We start from the raw sequence: 23,656 nt of genomic DNA on the forward strand, positions 1-23,656 counted from the left end.
TTTACCCCCTCTGTGTGGGCTGAAGGGCTTAGATCCAGCAACTGCAAAGAAAGCCTGATTTCTATCCACATGACCTCTAGCAATATATTTTAAGCCATTTTCATGTTTTAAAGTTAAGTGGAACCATTTCTTCCTTGTATAAGCATGATCTTATATTGTATCTCAAAATACAAAACAGGACAACGCAGATCTCTGGAAGAACAAGGGCAGAAGTTCACTTCTCTATCACCTTGCCCCCTGGTCACCTTGCCCCCTTCAACTCTGCAGAGACCTAAAGCCCCTGACATATAGTCTTCACTGCTTCACACCCAAGACTCTAATTCTGAAGGTAGATTCTAGGACATTAATTTGTGCCAATGATCAGTTAGCCCCTGCTTTCAAAGGAGGACAGAAGCCATAAACATAAATCAAAGAAGATTTGCTTTCTCTTAAAAATCAAGGGAGTGGGGGGAGGCTTTGTAACACACAGTGACAAAAAAAAACAAAATGATTTATTCAGATAAATTGAAATGGCTGTCACTGATATGAAATGAAGCTCAAACTGAGTTTTTAAAAAAAATTGGAATTCACCCTGTAAAATGAACCAAAATGGCTTATGTGTGACAAAAATAGCTGCACTAGAACAAAAGTAGATTTGCATTATTTCATATAAGAATACAAGTTAGGTTAGGTTCATGTAACAAAAAATACATGTTCTGTAAAATCTCAGAATACCCAAATGTGTTCTGGTTTGGATATGATAGAAACAAAATCTAGTTGGTGATGGTAAGCAAGCCAATGAGATGCACAGCAAACAAAAAGCTGTCAATAAAAACTACTTGACAGGACACTGATCCCATGGGAGTCAAAATTCTCCACTGTGACCAGCAGCACTAGCAGAGGGGGGTGGAGGGGTTATGTGCAGCAATGCAAAGAAAGGAAACTGCTATAGAATGCAAAACAGCCAGCAGCAGAGGAAGGGTGTCCACTCCTCAGCTTTGTTGCCACAGACCCACTCCTGGGTGCCAGGTACATTGCAGCATCGTGAAGTCAGGCACTTTATTCCTATGGGAATTCTACAGGACCTGGTACCTCTCTGAATAATGAAGAGGCTCTTTAAGTAAACATTATAATTCCAGATTATATATATATATTATCTGGAATTATAATGTTTACTTAAAGAGCCTATATATATATATATATATATATATATATATATATATATATATATATAATCAAAGAAATGCTTTGGGAAACTAAAGAAAGAAGATGTAGGAGCTGCCACACAGAAGAGCTAAAGGATTGCAAATGAAATCCAAACTAACATCACAACCTAATCTTTCTCAGAGAGCTGAGAATGTGGCAGTGGATGCTTGACTATAGCTCAACACAAGGACTAGGCTGGGTAAAATAAAACAATTGATTATTTATGGATTTTTAAATTGGAAACTTAAAATTGCCACTGTACTTACATAGTTGCTTTTCCCATAGTCATGACTCACTATTTCAACACAGCTCCTAGTATAAAGAAACATCCAGTCATTTAGTGACATCACTCTAAGTAAGGATGTAATTGTTGATCCTCTTAAACAATCTGCTAGTGGATCAGCCTCAAACTGAAAAAGAATCACAAGACATAAATTACTGCTTTTTCAACATCAACATTATCCAAGGGCATTTACATTGTATATTGGTGCTATTTTCTACTGAAATCTCATAATGCTAGTCTTAACAAGGAGTGGATTGGAACTTGGATTCTATCCTGGGTGATATGAAGTTTTCGTTGAGAGTCCATTAGACTGAGATGATTCCAGGGCTTCAGCTTCCTCCACAGGTACATGGAGAATTAATGTAAAAATGTTACACCAAAACTAGGAAACAGTTTAAGTTTTTAGTAAAATGAAACTAGGAAATTTACCAATTTACACAAACTGCTAACCAACATCTATGTAGGGTCTTTTGACTCTAGTCAAATATTTTTTTTTCATTCTACTTCTACATCAGCCTATGGAAGCTCACTGCCCACACTGCTGCCATGAAACCCTGAACCTCTTCTGGTTCTCAGTGCTGCCTGATTCATTAATCCTTCTTTGCTCTGATACTGTTAAATCTTTAGTCTTTCCTTTTAACATAGGTTCCTCTGCATCATTTTGATTCTATGTATTTGATCCTTAGGGATACAATTGGGAGATCAGTCTTCCAACTGCCATGAACAAATGTCTACAATGTTAGATAAAGAGATGACATAGCTCCCTATAGCAAAGTGCTCTTCATACATTCTGATTCAGTGTTTGCCTGTTGTCTCACAGAAAAAAAAAAACAGAGATACTGAAAAGAGCAACAGTCATAGCTATAAACATGACTGCATGGGTTCCTTTGTGCATTACTCTTTATTTGACCCCACAATGACATGAATATCTTCAAAATCCATCTTACTGATTTGTAATGTTGGAAGAGTCTTACTTCTTTCAAAGTTCCTCCTAAGAAAATCTAGGTCAAACCTAAAACATTAGTATTTTAAGTTCTCTTTGTGCATTCTGGGATCTGAAAATTAACATTCCTTTTGTGATCAATCCAAGGAAAATAATCAATGACAATTAGATATTTGCAAATCAGGACTACTTTCCTTGAGTAAATTACTGCCTGTCCTCAGTGTTGAAATACTGAAATTCACTAGTGGATGTGTTTCTGTTCATGATGGCAGTAGCTAGCTGAGGAAGGATGCTCTGTGTTCCCTGCTGGGAGTTTACAGTATGTTACTGAGGAAGGATGTTCTCCCTCATTACAGGGATTTAAGCTAGCAGCTCAGCAAGAGCGTCTGGGAAGAATTACCTTTCCCTATCATTGTATAATATGCACCTAGTCCATAATAGGAAAAAAATCATGATCTTTATTGTTGAAATTAAGAAATTGGAAAATATCATGACGTGAATGCCATTATCCAGCCTTCCCTCTGCAGAACACCTGCCCATCTGGAAACACCCATGAATCACTGACATAAGCCCCCTGAGATCAGCTTCCTAAGAGGTAGGGATTTGGATACAGAATCCCTCTTTCTTCTCACTGAACCACTTTTTAAATACAATCACTTTCTTTGCCTCAACTACTTAGTTGTCAGTTGACTGGTCAGTTGTGGGGCAAGCAGCTGGACCTTAACCCTGGTAACAATATAGAACTCTGAAATAATCTTGTCCCTGGATTCACATTTGTTCAGGCAAAAGCATCTCTCGTTCATTATTCCTGCATCTCCTAACATTACAGAATCAGAAAACCTGGAATTGCTCACGCTCCTCCCCAAAAGAAAACCATTTTCTCAGCCAGGTGCAGTGACACATGCCTGTAATCCCAGCAGCTAGAGAGGCTGAGGCAGGAGGATCCCATGTTCAAAGCAAGCCTCAGCAATGGCAAAGGGCTTAGCAACTCAGTGGTACTCTTGTCTCTAAGTAAAATCCAAAGTCGAGCTGGGAATGTGGCTCAGTGGTTGATTGCCCCAGATTTCAACCCTGGTACAAAAACAACAACAACAAAAAGTTCTAAACATTAGCCATGGGCATTTTTTAATAGAAGAATCTAAGATGCTAAGGGATATACACAGAGCTCAACCTCTGTGCACACACCAAGCAGGCACAAGCACAGTCAGAAAACTAGTACTTACTAGAGTCTTGACTTGACAAACTCCTTCAGTACTGTCATGCTTCTCATGGGACTGTCTCATATCTTTAGACAGGACCTCATCATTCTACACTCTTTACACATTGCATCTATTAGACCATTTTGTAAAAAGTTAAAAATATGGCTACACAAGCAAGAATAAATTTATATTAGAGAAAACTATGGTAGTGGGAGTGGTGGAGCCCCACCCAACCAACTTAGGTGTTACAATTCTGGGTCATAGACTTCTGCAAAAACACTATTTCCAAATCATGATTAAATAGTGACTTATACTTTTTGATATTAATATTCAGAGACTAAACTGGGAAGGGGCTCTATCACTGAGCTACATCCTTGCCCCTCCCCTTTTTTTAGGCAGGGCTTCACTAATGTGCCTGCACTGGCCTCAAATTCATCATCAAATTTGCCTTGGCCTGTGTAGCTGTGATTATAGATGCACACCATGACAACAGCTAAATCTAACTTTTAAAGACAGAGTTGTCTTCTACAGAGACGACATCAGTCACCATAACCTGTCAGGTATCACAGCTCAGCAAGATATACATGTGAACCAGGAATAAGCCTATGGCACTTTTTCCATCTGCCTTTGCTGACCAAGAGACCATCATTGTGGTTCCTGTTGGCATACGTGGCCCACATGTTATACATCCCACAAAGAATTACACTAAAGTGACTATTCTCTTTTCTACCCTTGTATGCAGTGATGGCTGAGAGGCACTTAAGAGTATACAGGGCTCACTGACCTTGCTTTGACAATTCCTAAAGCACTCTGAAAACTTTTAAGAACACTTGCACTAATGGGGAAGGGCAAACCCTGACCCCTTTTTAAAATTTCAATTACAGATCTACACCCAACATTTCTTCTCGGTCTTTCCCCCTAAGCTCATAGTTCCTCTTTCCAGGAGGAAAAGACATTTTTTAAACAAGATGTCACAAACACCTTCCTACACTTATGCTGCAATTCTCCAATGGCAAACTGCCTTTCCTCCCAACAAAAAATAGTGATTCTGCTAGAGCGTTCCACATCACTCATCAACAAGGACCTTGCAAATGATAATCTGTCACAAGGATTCTGGCACCAGGTGTTTCTTAAGCACCTGGGAAGTTCAAGAGTCCTCACACCTCAAAGAAGACAACTTCAGATCTGGCATTTGTGATTATTCTTCTTAAGCTAGCCTCCTAGTTTCAATTCTTAAGATACTGATGCAGGTATACATGTCTTTTCCTTAAAGAGGTTTGTAATTATTTGCTGAGAGCCACAACCAAGTCAAGATGATGCCTTGCACTTTGCCAGAGGGAGTGGTTTGAGAAGTAATGCCAGCGAGCTATTAAGATGATGTTAATTGAGTTAAGCTGTGTATAATTATTAAGATGAAGTAATGCCAGCGAGCCGTTAAGATGATAGAGATTCCTTGTTGGCTAATTGCTGTACCTAGATGAAGTTAATTGAGTTAAGATGTGTATAATTGTTAAGATGATGAGGATTGCTGTAACTGGATGATGCTAAATTGAAACAGGCTGTGTATTCAGTTAGGTATAAATACCTCTGCCATCCTACAATAAAGCGACTCTCGCCGTATCAACCTTCACAAGTTTCTTGTCAACCCCTGGTTATTTTGCCCAGCCAGACTGCAACAATTATTTAGAAAAACCCCTGGGATTCACCTGTGTCCCTGTCCTAGAACTTTCTCATGGTATGGAGTTCACTGATTCTGCAGTTTGTAACTCCATCAGAGCCTTTCATATCTCCAGCCCATTCAAGCCAGCTTCTTCCAGGCTCCCCAATCCCAGAAGATGATGCCATCATCCACCCAAATCCTCTCCTTTTTCTGGCACCCAAAACATCCACACTATCAACAAGGCCTGCCCATTCCTCTCCAAGCCAGGACAACACCATTTACATGAGTACCTTTAACAACCACCTCATTGGGTACCTTACCTCCATTTTTATGTAGACACGGCCCACACTTTGTACATATTGATAAAATAGTATTGAAAAAGAGATCTCTTGAGCTGGGGATGTGACTCAGTGGTAGAGTGCTTGCTTAGCATGCTCAAGGACCCAGGTTCAATCCCAGGGCCACAATAAGATTAAGAAAAACAAAACAATAACACCTCTACCCCCCAAAAAAAACAGAATCACTTGATTAATCTACATAACACTACATGACCTTGGGAAAGTCCAATTTGTCCCACAGAACAAAGATCTACACAAGGGGCTCCCTACCTGACCCTCCAATAAGGGTGCAGCCCTTGCCTGCTCCTACATCCCTGCCCTGTATTCACCTTACTTCTCTAGAGAACACTTCAGTTGTTTGAGATAGGGTCACAACAGGCCCATCTTAAAAAGTGTGTCTTTGTGCCTCTGTCATCCCCTTCATTCTCCTCTCCCTGATTTGCATACAGCTCACTCCTGACATGTATATTTCAGCTTCTCACGAGTTTTCCATGACCACACAATCTAAAGGGCCATGAGAGAGTCCCCATAACATGAAATACTATCAGAATGGATCCATCTTATCTGCCTGCTGTGAGAACCCAAGTTCCACAATCAGGAGACTCAACTGTCCTAGCATGCACAGCCAAGATGCAACTGAGGCCCTAACTCCTTTTGGAGAAATTACAGAAGAACTGAAGGTGGCCCACATGCCAGGGTAACGTTGTCACTGGACCATTCCCTTAAATGCCCATTAGAGTGCAGTGTATTTCCAATGGCTCCACATGGCTATATTTTGGATTCTTATAAACGAATAGAACTCTTTTCCATATCATTCATCTGCAACTTATTTCTAGTTGCTCCAAGTGTCTGGCTCCAAGTGCTTGATCATTCTTTCATTTGTCAAAACTAGAAAGTCAACCATGTCAACTGGCGCATCATGGTTTACTGAGCTAGGTTTACTTATTTCTTTGTGCACACTCAAATTTGAGATTGGGGAACCCATGAATTGTAAGGCTTAGCACATAATTGGCATCACATCAAATGTAATTGATCATTTTTACTCTTTTTGCACCATATACTACAGAGCTAAGACTTCTAGACATGTACATTTTTCTATCTGAAGATTGACCATATTTTATTTTTATCCAATAGTACATGTACATGTTGAAAACTATTCTAGCCACTTCTAATGCTAACAGAGGGGCCCTGCTAGAACTGTCTAATGATGCCATATTGCCCCCTACACAGGCACTTGAACACATGGATAATGAATGAAGCTGTCCTAGTCCCCAAAGGAGACTATGTTAATACTGTATATCTATATTTATGCTTCCTAAATAAGACTTCAGAGAATTTGATTCTACTGAGGTTAAAAATTCTAATATTCAAATATATTTTATAAATAAAATTTCCTACCTGCTGATAGAGGCCCACAATTCTTTTTTGGCTGCCATCCGTTTTTTCAAATGTATCTCTGGGAGTCTGATCCCAATTGACACCATCCACTCTATAGGTTCTGTTCTTGTATCTGTGGTATAATCCCAACATAAGAGTATATTTTTGACTTAGCCATTGCATACAAAAGTATTCTTAATCCTCCAAGTAATTGGAGGATATATTAATACTCAATTTACATACTGTACAACTCACCCATTTAAGTGGATTAGCCAATGGCTTTCAGTGTATCTGCAGAGTTGTACAATCAACAATCTTAGTATAGTTCTACCTCCCCTGAAAGAGCATCAGAACCACAAGCAACCACTCATTTCTACCCCAGCCTCCTAACCCTAAGTCAGCTAGAAATCAACTTCCTACCTCCTAAGAGTTGCCTTCTCAAGTATCATGTGAATTGAATTACACATGTAATCTTTCCTGACTTTCACTTAGCTTTATGTTTTCAAGGTTAATTTGGGCTGGAGCAAGTGTTGGTAACTGATTTCTTTCTATTACCAAATAATGTCCTATTGTAACCAGAAGCAATTCCCCATGTGTATAATCCCAGAGACTAGAAAGACTGAGTTAGGAGGATGACAAGGTCCAGGCCATCCTGAGCAACTTAGCAAGACCCCGTCACAAAGAAAGAGGGGGTTGGGACTTTAGCTCAGTAGAGGAGCACTGCCTACCATGGGTGAGGCCCTGGGTTTTGTATCTAATATCAAAATCTTATATACATACAATGCATATGTATACACACAAATACATACATATTTTCTGTTGGATGGTTGTATCACATTTGTTTATCTGTATACCACTTGATGGACCTTAGGGTTATTTATACTTTTGGTAATTATGAAGAATGTTATGGACAATCTAGTACCAATTTTGGCAGACAAAACTTTTCATTACTTGGGGTGGGGCTGTGGCTCAATGGTAGACTGCTTGCATAGCATGCGTAAGGCTCTGTATTTGATTCTCAGCACATCACATGAATAAATAAAATAAAGGTCTCTCAAGTAATAAAAATATTTTTAAAACATTTTTAAAGTTTTCAGTTCTTTTAGATATATAACTAGGAGTGGAATTCTGGGTCATGTGGTGTGCTATCTCTGGTCTGACATTTCCTCAAATTATATTTTTCAAAGAAACTACATTATTTTACATTTCTACTGCAATGTAGGAAGGTGGGTTCTACATTTCCCAATTACTTACCAAGTTGTTAATATCTGGTTTTATTTTAGCTATCCTCATGGATGTGGAGTAGTACCTTATTTTGAGTCTCACTGGATGATAATGTTGAACATTTTTTTTATGTGCTCACTGGCCCAGAATATCTGCTTTAGAGGAAGGTCTCTAGAGAAAGGTCTACTCAGATGATGTGTCCTTTATTTAAACATTGGCTATCTTTGTGTTGGGTTCTGTTCTTTATTTATTCTGAATACATTTTCTTTTAAGACATGTTACTTGCACATATTTTGTCCTTGTCTGTCAGTTATCTTTCCGAATTTTTGACAAGATACTTTGAACAAAAGTTGTTAACTTGAAGTTCAATCTACTTCATATTGTCCTTTATCACTGTGCTCTTGCTGTCCTATCCGAGAAGAGTTTGCCTAATAAAGTCAAAATTTACTCCTATACATTTAAAGAAAATCCCCCTTTAGCTCTTATGTACATATAGGTCTATTTTGAGTTAGTTCTGGAATTAAATTTGGGTTAAACTCTGTGCACTGTGTCAGGAGTCAGGTGGATATCCAGTCACCCCAGCATATAACTGACAAGACTTTTCCCCCTTGTTTAATTATCTTGACATTCCTGTCAAACTAATAACTACAAAGACGAGGGCCAACATCTGGACTAAGCTCTTTTACACTGGCCCGCAGGTCAATCTTCGTGCCAGTATCACCCTGTCTCAACTATTGTCACTTTTTAACAAATTCACAGTTGGGAAAAGTGAGTTCTCCAACTTTGTTCTTTGAAGATTGCTTTGGTAAAGTAATTGGTTATTCAAATCCACTGTCTTATCAAGTTAATACTTCTTGTGTAAGAGAAAAATTAAGATAAAATATTCCAATAAAAAGTAGCCAATGCATTATACCTAAGTGCTGATTTTTAAAATAGCCAAAAAATAAAGAGAGAAAAGAAATGCAGAAAAAACATGCTGCTCTGGGCAAACAGACCCAATGAATGGGCATCAGGGACTGAGGGACAGTAGAGCCTAGAGACCCTCTACCAGCTGTGTAACCAGATGAGCAGCAAATAGTTCTTATGAGGTAGAGTTCATACTATTTCTAGTTCTAAACTTCAACCTTCAGTGATTCAACAAATATAGGAACATCTTTTGTATGGGCAGAAGCAGTAATCAAATTGATGATTGTGTAATATTTTTTAAAAACTTAGACTTACTTTGTAAAAACAATTAACCCAATGAATTCTTTGACTACCTTCTCTTTGGTATTTCTTGCAGTTTTTTTTCAAACATCTTCATTACAAAATCATAAGTAGTTTCCATTCAGAGTACTTCATGGCTCAGGTTGGAACAGAGAGTAAGGCTGTTTTCATATGGAAGAATGCAAGGAATATAACCAGACAAGATTTCCAACCAGCAAGCAGAAAAAAATTGCAGGACAGGATGAAGGTCAAGCTCTGCACATTAAGCAAAGTGTTTCAAGGACTGAGCTCTGGGTCTAAAATAGATACAAGTCAACTGGTTTTGATTTCTTAATTTTAGCAATAATTTCACATATATATGTAGATATATATATACATACATATGTGCACATGTATAGATACATATATACATATAAATATATGTAGACATATATATGTATTATATATTATACATATATTATACACAAACATATATATGCACATTTCAAGAAATCATATAGATGTAGAAAATAAGTAAAATTGCTATTAAAAGTTTTTTCAGAGAGAAAATAATTTTCAAATTTTAGTTGATTTAGGCTTCGTACATTGTTTATTCAATAACTGAATACTGGGGTCCATCCCTAATATCAAAATCTTATATAAATATAATGTGTTTATATACACACAAATCCACACATATTTTCTGTTGAATGGATATACCCATTTGTTTATTTATATATAAGTTGATGGACAGAAGTTTAATTACTTTGCAAGCAAAGGAAAAATGCAAGGGACTCTTGTCCCAGAGGCTGTGATTCTGCACAACAGGGGGAACAAAGTGTTTTGAAAGATGGGATTTCAGGTGTGCCTGGTCCTATTTCACTTCTTAATCTGGGATATAATTATTTTTTAACTCTTCTGCTGCCATCTCCAACTCTGAATTTCTTTATCCTGTGGTGGGTGTGTGCTCAAGGACAGATAATAACTGAATGGGGTCAAAAAGTAATCCTGTTCCAGGTTAGGGATGGGGAGAAGGGGATGGAAAATATGTTGATTTTAAAATAAGACTCAGTGAGGACATACAATCAATCAACAAGTACATGAAAAAATGCTCACCATCGCTAGCGGTCAGAGAAATGCAAATCAAAACTACCCTAAGATATCATCTCACTCCAGTAAGATTGGCAGCCAGCATGAAGTCCAACAACAACAAGTGCTGGAGAGGATGCGAGGAAAAGGGTACACTTGTTCATTGTTGGTGGGACTGCAAAATGGTGCAGCCAATTTGGAAAGCAGTATGGAGATTTCTTGGAAAGTTGGGAATGGAACCACCATTTGACCCAGCTATTCCCCTTCTCGGTCTATTCCCTAAACACTTAAAAAGAGCATGCTACAGGGACACTGCTGCATCGATGTTCATAGCAGCACAATTCACGATAGCAAGATTGTGGAACCAACCTAGATGCCCTTCAATAGATGAATGGATAAAAAAAAATGTGGCATTTATACACAATGGAGTATTACTCTGCATTCAGAAACGACAACATCATAGAATTTGGAGGGAAATGGATGGCATTAGAGCAGATTATGCTAAGGGAAGCTATCCAATCCTTAAAAAATAAATGCCAAATGACTTCTTTGATATAAGGGGAGTAACTAAGGACAGAGTAGGGACGAAGAGCAGGAGAAGAAGATTAACATTAAATAGGGATGAGAGGGGGGAGGGAAAGGGAGAGAGAAGGGAATCTGCAGGGAAAGGGAAGGTGATCCTCAGGGTTTTATAAAATTACATACAAGAGGAAGTAAGGGGTAAGGAAGAAGTACACAAGTGGAATAAATGTTTTACAGTAGAGGTGGTCGAGAGAGAAGAGGGGAGGGGAGGGGAGGGGTGGGGGGATAGTAGATGATAGGTTAGAGAGCAGAATTCATCAGACACTAGAATGGCAATGTGTAAATCAATGGAAATGTAACTGATGTAACCGATGTGATTCAGCAATCTGTATACGGGGTAATAATGGAAGTTCATAACCATTCTGAATCAAATTGTGAAACATGATATATTAAGAAAGAATGTAATGTTTTGAAAGACCAACAATAAAAAAAATAAAAAAATAAAAAATAAGCCTCAGTGGCAGAGCATCAGGTTAATATTTTCAGTTTAATTTATACTTAACTGAACTTTAGTTGTTCATGGTAGATGAGTGGTATTATTTTAAAGGGCATCACTTTTATACCAGTTCAAATAGAGCAACTTTCTAAAAATAATATGTTAAATCTGTAGTACACTATATTTTCCACTTTATACAAATTTATAGTTGTTGAAATCAAATTGATTCCTGTCCCTGGGACCAATTTGTTTCAAATTAATCTGCTTCAGAGTTCTAGAAATTGGGGAATCAACTGAAAGAACTATTTGTTTCAGAGTTCGGGAGCTGACCACCTGGGAGGATAAGGAGGTGTTCAGTGGTGGAAATGTGGTAAGCGACACTCCTGAGTGAGGGAGCAAAAAGTCCAGAGGGGAATAAGCAGGGTCTGTGGGAATCTGGCATGTCCAGGGCAGAAAGGTATATGATGGGTGGGAAGGGAGATGGAGCTGGAAAGAGAAGCAGGATCACATCACATACAGGGGAGATCCCACAGGACCTGATGATGCCCAAAAAACACTTGTTGAAGAAACAAAACAGAGATGGTAGGAGCCAAAGGAGGAGGTTTGGACCACATGGTTCTTCTAAGCCATTTTGTTCCCTGACAACTAGGTAAGACACTTCTCGAGGGTAGGGATGTCCAATGCACACTGTCCTCCCTGCTTCACTTCCCACTGGAAAATGGCTCCCTAACAACTGAAAACACAAGTAGAAGCTTCTGAGGGTGTAAGAACCCTTTCCTGAGAGCTGCCTGTGAGTTCACCACACAAAGTTGGGAACAGACAATTCTATGGTGGACCAGTCGTTCATGGAAAACAACATGCTCATGAGATGTCATAAGATGGAGTCCCTTATTCCATCAACTGCCAACTACTCTACAAGCACCAGCCCAAGAATTCCAGATGCTCAGAACCCGGTGATCTCATCTTTAGAGAACAATGGGACTGGGGCCTTCTAGGGACTCCCATTGGTGGGGAGAGTAGTGAGTCAGTTCACTCTTTGCAGACCTATAGGCCTGGTAACCAGAGTGAACCTTATGGATTCGCAAAAGGAGGACCTGGGCCTCCCTGGCCGTAAGTACACCCAGTCCTTTTGAGTGTGAGCGACAAACTTTCAGGGAAGACCCTTTGCATGGATGGGGTGGTGGCTGCCTGAATGGAGTGCTATTTAGTTAAGAGACAGACTTCTCTATGAAACTAAGAACTCCTCGGAGGCAGAGACCATGTTCTGCCCAAGAAGAAAAGATACCATTGAGGTCCTTGCCCTTAGTGAGGCTTCTTGGTCTGAATGACTGCATGGGTCCCAGACTGGGGGCCAAAAGGCCTGACTTGAGTCTGGCCAGTTCTGGCCCCTCTACACCTAGTGTTCCTTATATGTAAAAGGCTAATGGGGTCGCTTAGATGCCTTTCAAATATACTTTGACTGAATCAGGAAATTATTAGGCATGTCTTTGAGAAGGGTGGGAGGAAATGAGAGAATGAATGAGCCAAATCCAGGAGAGGAATTAGAAACAGTTCAGGTCTTAAGCTAGAGCTGTCAGTCAGCTTGCCTCTTTTCTTTTTTTGTTTTTTTTCTTTTTTCTTTCTTTTTTTTTTTTTTTTTTTTTTTTTTTTTTACTGCCTCAGCGTGGGTCCCATGGTACTTCGGATTGTTGGGGCTCTGCACCGTGATAACTAGTGGCTGCATCCTCTTACTCCACTGGAGGAAGAACCTGAGGAGGAGACAGCGTGCACAGCAGTGGGTGGAGGTGATGAAAGCTGCCACCTTTAGTTATAGCCCACTGCTGTACTGGGTCAACAAACGACGCAGATATGGCATGACTGCTGCCATCAGAATAGACCCTCCCCGGGCTGTTGACAATACTGACATTCAACTCCAAATTCCGGATCTTCCTTCAGAGCCCCACCCCCGGGAAGACAGGCGTCATGCCTTAAGAGGCAGAAGCCCCAAGGAGGAAGCCTCTGTTCCCCTTCAGCCTGCTCTGGTGGTCCCACAGCAGCCCTCTCCTAAGGAGATGCCAGAGTGCCAGACCCCATCGCCATGCAGAAGCCCCAAGGAGGAAGCCCCTGTTACCCTCCAACCTGCTCTGGTGGTCCCACAGCAGCCCTCACCTAAGGGGATGACAGAGCACCAGACCCCATCATCCTTTCTGATTGTCTTTCCAGAGATCCCCTCTGCCCCTCCCCTCCACACCCTGAACTTTCCTCCCATGCTGTCCCACTCTGCCTCCTACCCCTTTCTCACGGCTCCTAAAAGGAAGGTTCACTTCTAGTCCCTTCCCACACTGGCCAGAGGGGTGAACTGACCAATGTGTAGACTTTTACTTCAGTGTCGAAGCCTCCTGTCACTGAACGTGAGAGATTCAGGGGCCAGGTATTATAAAAAGGAGTCAAAAGTCAAGACTGTGTTCCTGATACACAGGTCATAACCCATATAGATGTTACATAGTAAAGTTTTCTGAAAAGTCAGAGTCATTTGTGTCTCATTTGACAGTAGGAAAGCAATGTCCTTCCCCAGTGTGATGGTGGCACAAGTCTCACCAATATAGTGAGAACTGGAGGCTGGCTCTGAAGAGACACACTGAGCCAATACTTGTGGATGAGCTCAATTCCCTCCATCAAGTATTCAATGTGTTCAAGACCCTGGGCTAGGTCCCCAAAGGCACTGCTCTTCTGCAGGATGGGAAGTAAAATTGCCACAAGAGTAACAATTGCCAATGGCACACAGCTACAGCAGTCCACAGTGGCTATGCCACTGGCCAAGCAAGTCATCATGAGGTCAGTGAACCTCACCACACTATGTGCTGACTGGGTGATGTCTATGATGTATGGACTCTTAGCTGGTTGTTTCTCTACATTATTTCTAACAGAACAACACTGCAAAATGGTTATTATGATTTTTCTTTTTCTGATGAGGAGACAGGTTCCAAGGGAATATGCCATTTCTTTTTGTTGTTATTTTTGCTGATCCACTTCTCCCATGTACGTCTGCCTGGCATTACAATTCCTGGTCTTTCCACCCCATGATATCCCTTCCCTAATCATGTCTTCTTAAAACATCCTTGGTGAAAGAATGCTTCACTGTGTATGGAGTGTCATCAGCTTGGTCTACAGATTTGCTTACTGAAAGGGCTGGTGGTAACCACCTAATATCATATGGAGTAACACATCCAAAGCACTATCTTAAGATATCCACAGCTGCACAAAAGTTGAGTCCCCTGTCATTCTTCTACATGGGAATATAAATAATTTTTATACTTTCTGAATAAGGTCCAAAAAGGAGACACAAAGATAATTATCAGATATTTGGCCCCAGTTTAGAGATAAGAAAGCCTGAAAGCCTGATTCTGTCACACAAATTTTTCCCATTTACTTTGAAAATGAGCAAAACCACTTACCATATTTCATCTAAACTTTAAATGTACACGTCCCTGAGAGAAGTGTCTGTTTTTGCCTATTTTGTGGTGTGTGGTGTGTGTTTGTGATTCTCAGAAGTTAGTAAACATGTAGCCAATTTTTTTCTTTTTTACCCCCTCTGTGTGGGCTGAAGGGCTTAGATCCAGCAACTGCAAAGAAAGCCTGATTTCTATCCACATGACCTCTAGCAATATATTTTAAGCAATTTTTATTTTTTAAAGTTAAGTGGAACCATTTCTTCCTTGTATAAACATGATCTTATATTGTATCTCAAAATACAAAACAGGACAACGCAGATCTCTGGAAGAACAAGGGCAGAAGTTCACTTCTCTATCACCTTGCCCCCTGGTCACCTTGCCCCCTTCAACTCTGCAGAGACCTAAAGCCCCTGACATATAGTCTTCACTGCTTCACACCCAAGACTCTAATTCTGAAGGTAGATTCTAGGACATTAATTTGTGCCAATGATCAGTTAGCCCCTGCTTTCAAAGGAGGACAGAAGCCATAAACATAAATCAAAGAAGATTTGCTTTCTCTTAAAAATCAAGGGAGTGGGGGGAGGCTTTGTAACACACAGTGACAAAAAAAAACAAAATGTTTTATTCAGATAAGTTGAAATGGCTATCACTGATATGAAATGAAGCTCAAACTGAGTTTTTAAAAAAAATTGGAATTCACCCTGTAAAATGAACCAAAATGGCTTATGTGTGACAAAAATAGCTGCACTAGAAAAAAAGTAGATTTGCATTATTTCATATAAGAATACAAGTTAGGTTAGGTTCATGTAACAAAAAATACATGTTCTGTAAAATCTCAGAATACCCAAATGTGTTCTGGTTTGGATATGATAGAAACAAAATCTAGTTGGTGATGGTAAGCAAGCCAATGAGATGCACAGCAAACAAAAAGCTGTCAATAAAAACTACTTGACAGGACACTGATCCCATGGGAGTCAAAATTCTCCACTGTGACCAGCAGCACTAGCAGAGGGGGGTGGAGGGGTTATGTGCAGCAATGCAAAGAAAGGAAACTGCTATAGAATGCAAAACAGCCAGCAGCAGAGGAAGGGTGTCCACTCCTCAGCTTTGTTGCCACAGACCCACTCCTGGGTGCCAGGTACATTGCAGCATCGTGAAGTCAGGCACTTTATTCCTATGGGAATTCTACAGGACCTGGTACCTCTCTGAATAATGAAGAGGCTCTTTAAGTAAACATTATAATTCCAGATTATATATATATATTATCTGGAATTATAATGTTTACTTAATATATATATATAATCAGAAAGAAATGCTTTGGGAAACTAAAGAAAGAAGATGTAGGAGCTGCCACACAGAAGAGCTAAAGGATTGCAAATGAAATCCAAACTAACATCACAACCTAATCTTTCTCAGAGAGCTGAGAATGTGGCAGTGGATGCTTGACTATAGCTCAACACAAGGACTAGGCTGGGTAAAATAAAACAATTGATTATTTATGGATTTTTAAATTGGAAACTTAAAATTGCCACTGTACTTACATAGTTGCTTTTCCCATAGTCATGACTCACTATTTCAACACAGCTCCTAGTATAAAGAAACATCCAGTCATTTAGTGACATCACTCTAAGTAAGGATGTAATTGTTGATCCTCTTAAACAATCTGCTAGTGGATCAGCCTCAAACTGAAAAAGAATCACAAGACATAAATTACTGCTTTTTCAACATCAACATTATCCAAGGGCATTTACATTGTATATTGGTGCTATTTTCTACTGAAATCTCATAATGCTAGTCTTAACAAGGAGTGGATTGGAACTTGGATTCTATCCTGGGTGATATGAAGTTTTCGTTGAGAGTCCATTAGACTGAGATGATTCCAGGGCTTCAGCTTCCTCCACAGGTACATGGAGAATTAATGTAAAAATGTTACACCAAAACTAGGAAACAGTTTAAGTTTTTAGTAAAATGAAACTAGGAAATTTACCAATTTACACAAACTGCTAACCAACATCTATGTAGGGTCTTTTGACTCTAGTCAAATATTTTTTTTTCATTCTACTTCTACATCAGCCTATGGAAGCTCACTGCCCACACTGCTGCCATGAAACCCTGAACCTCTTCTGGTTCTCAGTGCTGCCTGATTCATTAATCCTTCTTTGCTCTGATACTGTTAAATCTTTAGTCTTTCCTTTTAACATAGGTTCCTATGCATCATTTTGATTCTATGTATTTGATCCTTAGGAATACAATTGGGAGATCAGTCTTCCAACTGCCATGAGCAAATGTCTACAATGTTAGATAAAGAGATGACATAGCTCCCTATAGCAAAGTGCTCTTCATACATTCTGATTCAGTGTTTGCCTGTTGTCTCACAGAAAAAAAAAAAAACAGAGATACTGAAAAGAGCAACAGTCATAGCTATAAACATGACTGCATGGGTTCCTTTGTGCATTACTCTTTATTTGACCCCACAATGACATGAATATCTTCAAAATCCATCTTACTGATTTGTAATGTTGGAAGAGTCTTACTTCTTTCAAAGTTCCTCCTAAGAAAATCTAGGTCAAACCTAAAACATTAGTATTTTAAGTTCTCTTTGTGCATTCTGGGATCTGAAAATTAACATTCCTTTTGTGATCAATCCAAGGAAAATAATCAATGACAATTAGATATTTGCAAATCAGGACTACTTTCCTTGAATAAATTACTGCCTGTCCTCAGTGTTGAAATACTGAAATTCACTAGTGGATGTGTTTCTGTTCATGATGGCAGTAGCTAGCTGAGGAAGGATGCTCTGTGTTCCCTGCTGGGAGTTTACAGTATGTTACTGAGGAAGGATGTTCTCCCTCATTACAGGGATTTAAGCTAGCAGCTCAGCAAGAGCGTCTGGGAAGAATTACCTTTCCCTATCATTGTATAATATGCACCTAGTCCATAATAGGAAAAAAATCATGATCTTTATTGTTGAAATTAAGAAATTGGAAAATATCATGACGTGAATGCCATTATCCAGCCTTCCCTCTGCAGAACACCTGCCCATCTGGAAACACCCATGAATCACTGACATAAGCCCCCTGAGATCAGCTTCCTAAGAGGTAGGGATTTGGATACAGAATCCCTCTTTCTTCTCACTGAACCACTTTTTAAATACAATCACTTTCTTTGCCTCAACTACTTAGTTGTCAGTTGACTGGTCAGTTGTGGGGCAAGCAGCTGGACCTTAACCCTGGTAACAATATAGAACTCTGAAATAATCTTGTCCCTGGATTCACATTTGTTCAGGCAAAAGCATCTCTCGTTCATTATTCCTGCATCTCCTAACATTACAGAATCAGAAAACCTGGAATTGCTCACGCTCCTCCCCAAAAGAAAACCATTTTCTCAGCCAGGTGCAGTGACACATGCCTGTAATCCCAGCAGCTAGAGAGGCTGAGGCAGGAGGATCCCATGTTCAAAGCAAGCCTCAGCAATGGCAAAGGGCTTAGCAACTCAGTGGTACTCTTGTCTCTAAGTAAAATCCAAAGTCGAGCTGGGAATGTGGCTCAGTGGTTGATTGCCCCAGATTTCAACCCTGGTACAAAAACAACAACAACAAAAAGTTCTAAACATTAGCCATGGGCATTTTTTAATAGAAGAATCTAAGATGCTAAGGGATATACACAGAGCTCAACCTCTGTGCACACACCAAGCAGGCACAAGCACAGTCAGAAAACTAGTACTTACTAGAGTCTTGACTTGACAAACTCCTTCAGTACTGTCATGCTTCTCATGGGACTGTCTCATATCTTTAGACAGGACCTCATCATTCTACACTCTTTACACATTGCATCTATTAGACCATTTTGTAAAAAGTTAAAAATATGGCTACACAAGCAAGAATAAATTTATATTAGAGAAAACTATGGTAGTGGGAGTGGTGGAGCCCCACCCAACCAACTTAGGTGTTACAATTCTGGGTCATAGACTTCTGCAAAAACACTATTTCCAAATCATGATTAAATAGTGACTTATACTTTTTGATATTAATATTCAGAGACTAAACTGGGAAGGGGCTCTATCACTGAGCTACATCCTTGCCCCTCCCCTTTTTTTAGGCAGGGCTTCACTAATGTGCCTGCACTGGCCTCAAATTCATCATCAAATTTGCCTTGGCCTGTGTAGCTGTGATTATAGATGCACACCATGACAACAGCTAAATCTAACTTTTAAAGACAGAGTTGTCTTCTACAGAGACGACATCAGTCACCATAACCTGTCAGGTATCACAGCTCAGCAAGATATACATGTGAACCAGGAATAAGCCTATGGCACTTTTTCCATCTGCCTTTGCTGACCAAGAGACCATCATTGTGGTTCCTGTTGGCATACATGGCCCACATGTTATACATCCCACAAAGAATTACACTAAAGTGACTATTCTCTTTTCTACCCTTGTATGCAGTGATGGCTGAGAGGCACTTAAGAGTATACAGGGCTCACTGACCTTGCTTTGACAATTCCTAAAGCACTCTGAAAACTTTTAAGAACACTTGCACTAATGGGGAAGGGCAAACCCTGACCCCTTTTTAAAATTTCAATTACAGATCTACACCCAACATTTCTTCTCGGTCTTTCCCCCTAAGCTCATAGTTCCTCTTTCCAGGAGGAAAAGACATTTTTAAAACAAGATGTCACAAACACCTTCCTACACTTATGCTGCAATTCTCCAATGGCAAACTGCCTTTCCTCCCAACAAAAAATAGTGATTCTGCTAGAGCGTTCCACATCACTCATCAACAAGGACCTTGCAAATGATAATCTGTCACAAGGATTCTGGCACCAGGTGTTTCTTAAGCACCTGGGAAGTTCAAGAGTCCTCACACCTCAAAGAAGACAACTTCAGATCTGGCATTTGTGATTATTCTTCTTAAGCTAGCCTCCTAGTTTCAATTCTTAAGATACTGATGCAGGTATACATGTCTTTTCCTTAAAGAGGTTTGTAATTATTTGCTGAGAGCCACAACCAAGTCAAGATGATGCCTTGCACTTTGCCAGAGGGAGTGGTTTGAGAAGTAATGCCAGCGAGCTATTAAGATGATGTTAATTGAGTTAAGCTGTGTATAATTATTAAGATGAAGTAATGCCAGCGAGCCGTTAAGATGATAGAGATTCCTTGTTGGCTAATTGCTGTACCTAGATGAAGTTAATTGAGTTAAGATGTGTATAATTGTTAAGATGATGAGGATTGCTGTAACTGGATGATGCTAAATTGAAACAGGCTGTGTATTCAGTTAGGTATAAATACCTCTGCCATCCTACAATAAAGCGACTCTCGCCGTATCAACCTTCACAAGTTTCTTGTCAACCCCTGGTTATTTTGCCCAGCCAGACTGCAACAATTATTTAGAAAAACCCCTGGGATTCACCTGTGTCCCTGTCCTAGAACTTTCTCATGGTATGGAGTTCACTGATTCTGCAGTTTGTAACTCCATCAGAGCCTTTCATATCTCCAGCCCATTCAAGCCAGCTTCTTCCAGGCTCCCCAATCCCAGAAGATGATGCCATCATCCACCCAAATCCTCTCCTTTTTCTGGCACCCAAAACATCCACACTATCAACAAGGCCTGCCCATTCCTCTCCAAGCCAGGACAACACCATTTACATGAGTACCTTTAACAACCACCTCATTGGGTACCTTACCTCCATTTTTATGTAGACACTGCCCACACTTTGTACATATTGATAAAATAGTATTTAAAAAGAGATCTCTTGAGCTGGGGATGTGACTCAGTGGTAGAGTGCTTGCTTAGCATGCTCAAGGACCCAGGTTCAATCCCAGGGCCACAATAAGATTAAGAAAAACAAAACAATAACACCTCTACCCCCCAAAAAAAACAGAATCACTTGATTAATCTACATAACACTACATGACCTTGGGAAAGTCCAATTTGTCCCACAGAACAAAGATCTACACAAGGGGCTCCCTACCTGACCCTCCAATAAGGGTGCAGCCCTTGCCTGCTCCTACATCCCTGCCCTGTATTCACCTTACTTCTCTAGAGAACACTTCAGTTGTTTGAGATAGGGTCACAACAGGCCCATCTTAAAAAGTGTGTCTTTGTGCCTCTGTCATCCCCTTCATTCTCCTCTCCCTGATTTGCATACAGCTCACTCCTGACATGTATATTTCAGCTTCTCACGAGTTTTCCATGACCACACAATCTAAAGGGCCATGAGAGAGTCCCCATAACATGAAATACTATCAGAATGGATCCATCTTATCTGCCTGCTGTGAGAACCCAAGTTCCACAATCAGGAGACTCAACTGTCCTAGCATGCACAGCCAAGATGCAACTGAGGCCCTAACTCCTTTTGGAGAAATTACAGAAGAACTGAAGGTGGCCCACATGCCAGGGTAACGTTGTCACTGGACCATTCCCTTAAATGCCCATTAGAGTGCAGTGTATTTCCAATGGCTCCACATGGCTATATTTTGGATTCTTATAAACGAATAGAACTCTTTTCCATATCATTCATCTGCAACTTATTTCTAGTTGCTCCAAGTGTCTGGCTCCAAGTGTTTGATCATTCTTTCATTTGTCAAAACTAGAAAGTCAACCATGTCAACTGGCGCATCATGGTTTACTGAGCTAAGTTTACTTATGTCTTTGTGCACACTCAAATTTGAGATTGGGGAACCCATGAATTGTAAGGCTTAGCACATAATTGGCATCACATCAAATGTAATTGATCATTTTTACTCTTTTTGTACCATATACTACACAGCTAAGACTTCTAGACATGTACATTTTTCTATCTGAAGATTGACCATATTTTATTTTTATCCAATAGTACATGTACATGTTGAAAACTATTCTAGCCACTTCTAATGCTAACAGAGGGGCCCTGCTAGAACTGTCTAATGATGCCATATTGCCCCCTACACAGGCACTTGAACACATGGATAATGAATGAAGCTGTCCTAGTCCCCAAAGGAGACTATGTTAATACTGTATATCTATATTTATGCTTCCTAAATAAGACTTCAGAGAATTTGATTCTACTGAGGTTAAAAATTCTAATATTCAAATATATTTTATAAATAAAATTTCCTACCTGCTGATAGAGGCCCACAATTCTTTTTTGGCTGCCATCCGTTTTTTCAAATGTATCTCTGGGAGTCTGATCCCAATTGACACCATCCACTCTATAGGTTCTGTTCTTGTATCTGTGGTATAATCCCAACATAAGAGTATATTTTTGACTTAGCCATTGCATACAAAAGTATTCTTAATCCTCCAAGTAATTGGAGGATATATTAATACTCAATTTACATACTGTACAACTCACCCATTTAAGTGGATTAGCCAATGGCTTTCAGTGTATCTGCAGAGTTGTACAATCAACAATCTTAGTATAGTTCTACCTCCCCTGAAAGAGCATCAGAACCACAAGCAACCACTCATTTCTACCCCAGCCTCCTAACCCTAAGTCAGCTAGAAATCAACTTCCTACCTCCTAAGAGTTGCCTTCTCAAGTATCATGTGAATTGAATTACACATGTAATCTTTCCTGACTTTCACTTAGCTTTATGTTTTCAAGGTTAATTTGGGCTGGAGCAAGTGTTGGTAACTGATTTCTTTCTATTACCAAATAATGTCCTATTGTAACCAGAAGCAATTCCCCATGTGTATAATCCCAGAGACTAGAAAGACTGAGTTAGGAGGATGACAAGGTCCAGGCCATCCTGAGCAACTTAGCAAGACCCCGTCACAAAGAAAGAGGGGGTTGGGACTTTAGCTCAGTAGAGGAGCACTGCCTACCATGGGTGAGGCCCTGGGTTTTGTATCTAATATCAAAATCTTATATACATACAATGCATATGTATACACACAAATACATACATATTTTCTGTTGGATGGTTGTATCACATTTGTTTATCTGTATACCACTTGATGGACCTTAGGGTTATTTATACTTTTGGTAATTATGAAGAATGTTATGGACAATCTAGTACCAATTTTGGCAGACAAAACTTTTCATTACTTGGGGTGGGGCTGTGGCTCAATGGTAGACTGCTTGCATAGCATGCGTAAGGCTCTGTATTTGATTCTCAGCACATCACATGAATAAATAAAATAAAGGTCTCTCAAGTAATAAAAATATTTTTAAAACATTTTTAAAGTTTTCAGTTCTTTTAGATATATAACTAGGAGTGGAATTCTGGGTCATGTGGTGTGCTATCTCTGGTCTGACATTTCCTCAAATTATATTTTTCAAAGAAACTACATTATTTTACATTTCTACTGCAATGTAGGAAGGTGGGTTCTACATTTCCCAATTACTTACCAAGTTGTTAATATCTGGTTTTATTTTAGCTATCCTCATGGATGTGGAGTAGTACCTTATTTTGAGTCTCACTGGATGATAATGTTGAACATTTTTTTTATGTGCTCACTGGCCCAGAATATCTGCTTTAGAGGAAGGTCTCTAGAGAAAGGTCTACTCAGATGATGTGTCCTTTATTTAAACATTGGCTATCTTTGTGTTGGGTTCTGTTCTTTATTTATTCTGAATACATTTTCTTTTAAGACATGTTACTTGCACATATTTTGTCCTTGTCTGTCAGTTATCTTTCCGAATTTTTGACAAGATACTTTGAACAAAAGTTGTTAACTTGAAGTTCAATCTACTTCATATTGTCCTTTATCACTGTGCTCTTGCTGTCCTATCCGAGAAGAG

This window comes from Ictidomys tridecemlineatus, chromosome 2, assembly GCF_052094955.1.
Source record: "Ictidomys tridecemlineatus isolate mIctTri1 chromosome 2, mIctTri1.hap1, whole genome shotgun sequence".
Taxonomy (NCBI): Eukaryota; Metazoa; Chordata; class Mammalia; order Rodentia; family Sciuridae; genus Ictidomys; species Ictidomys tridecemlineatus.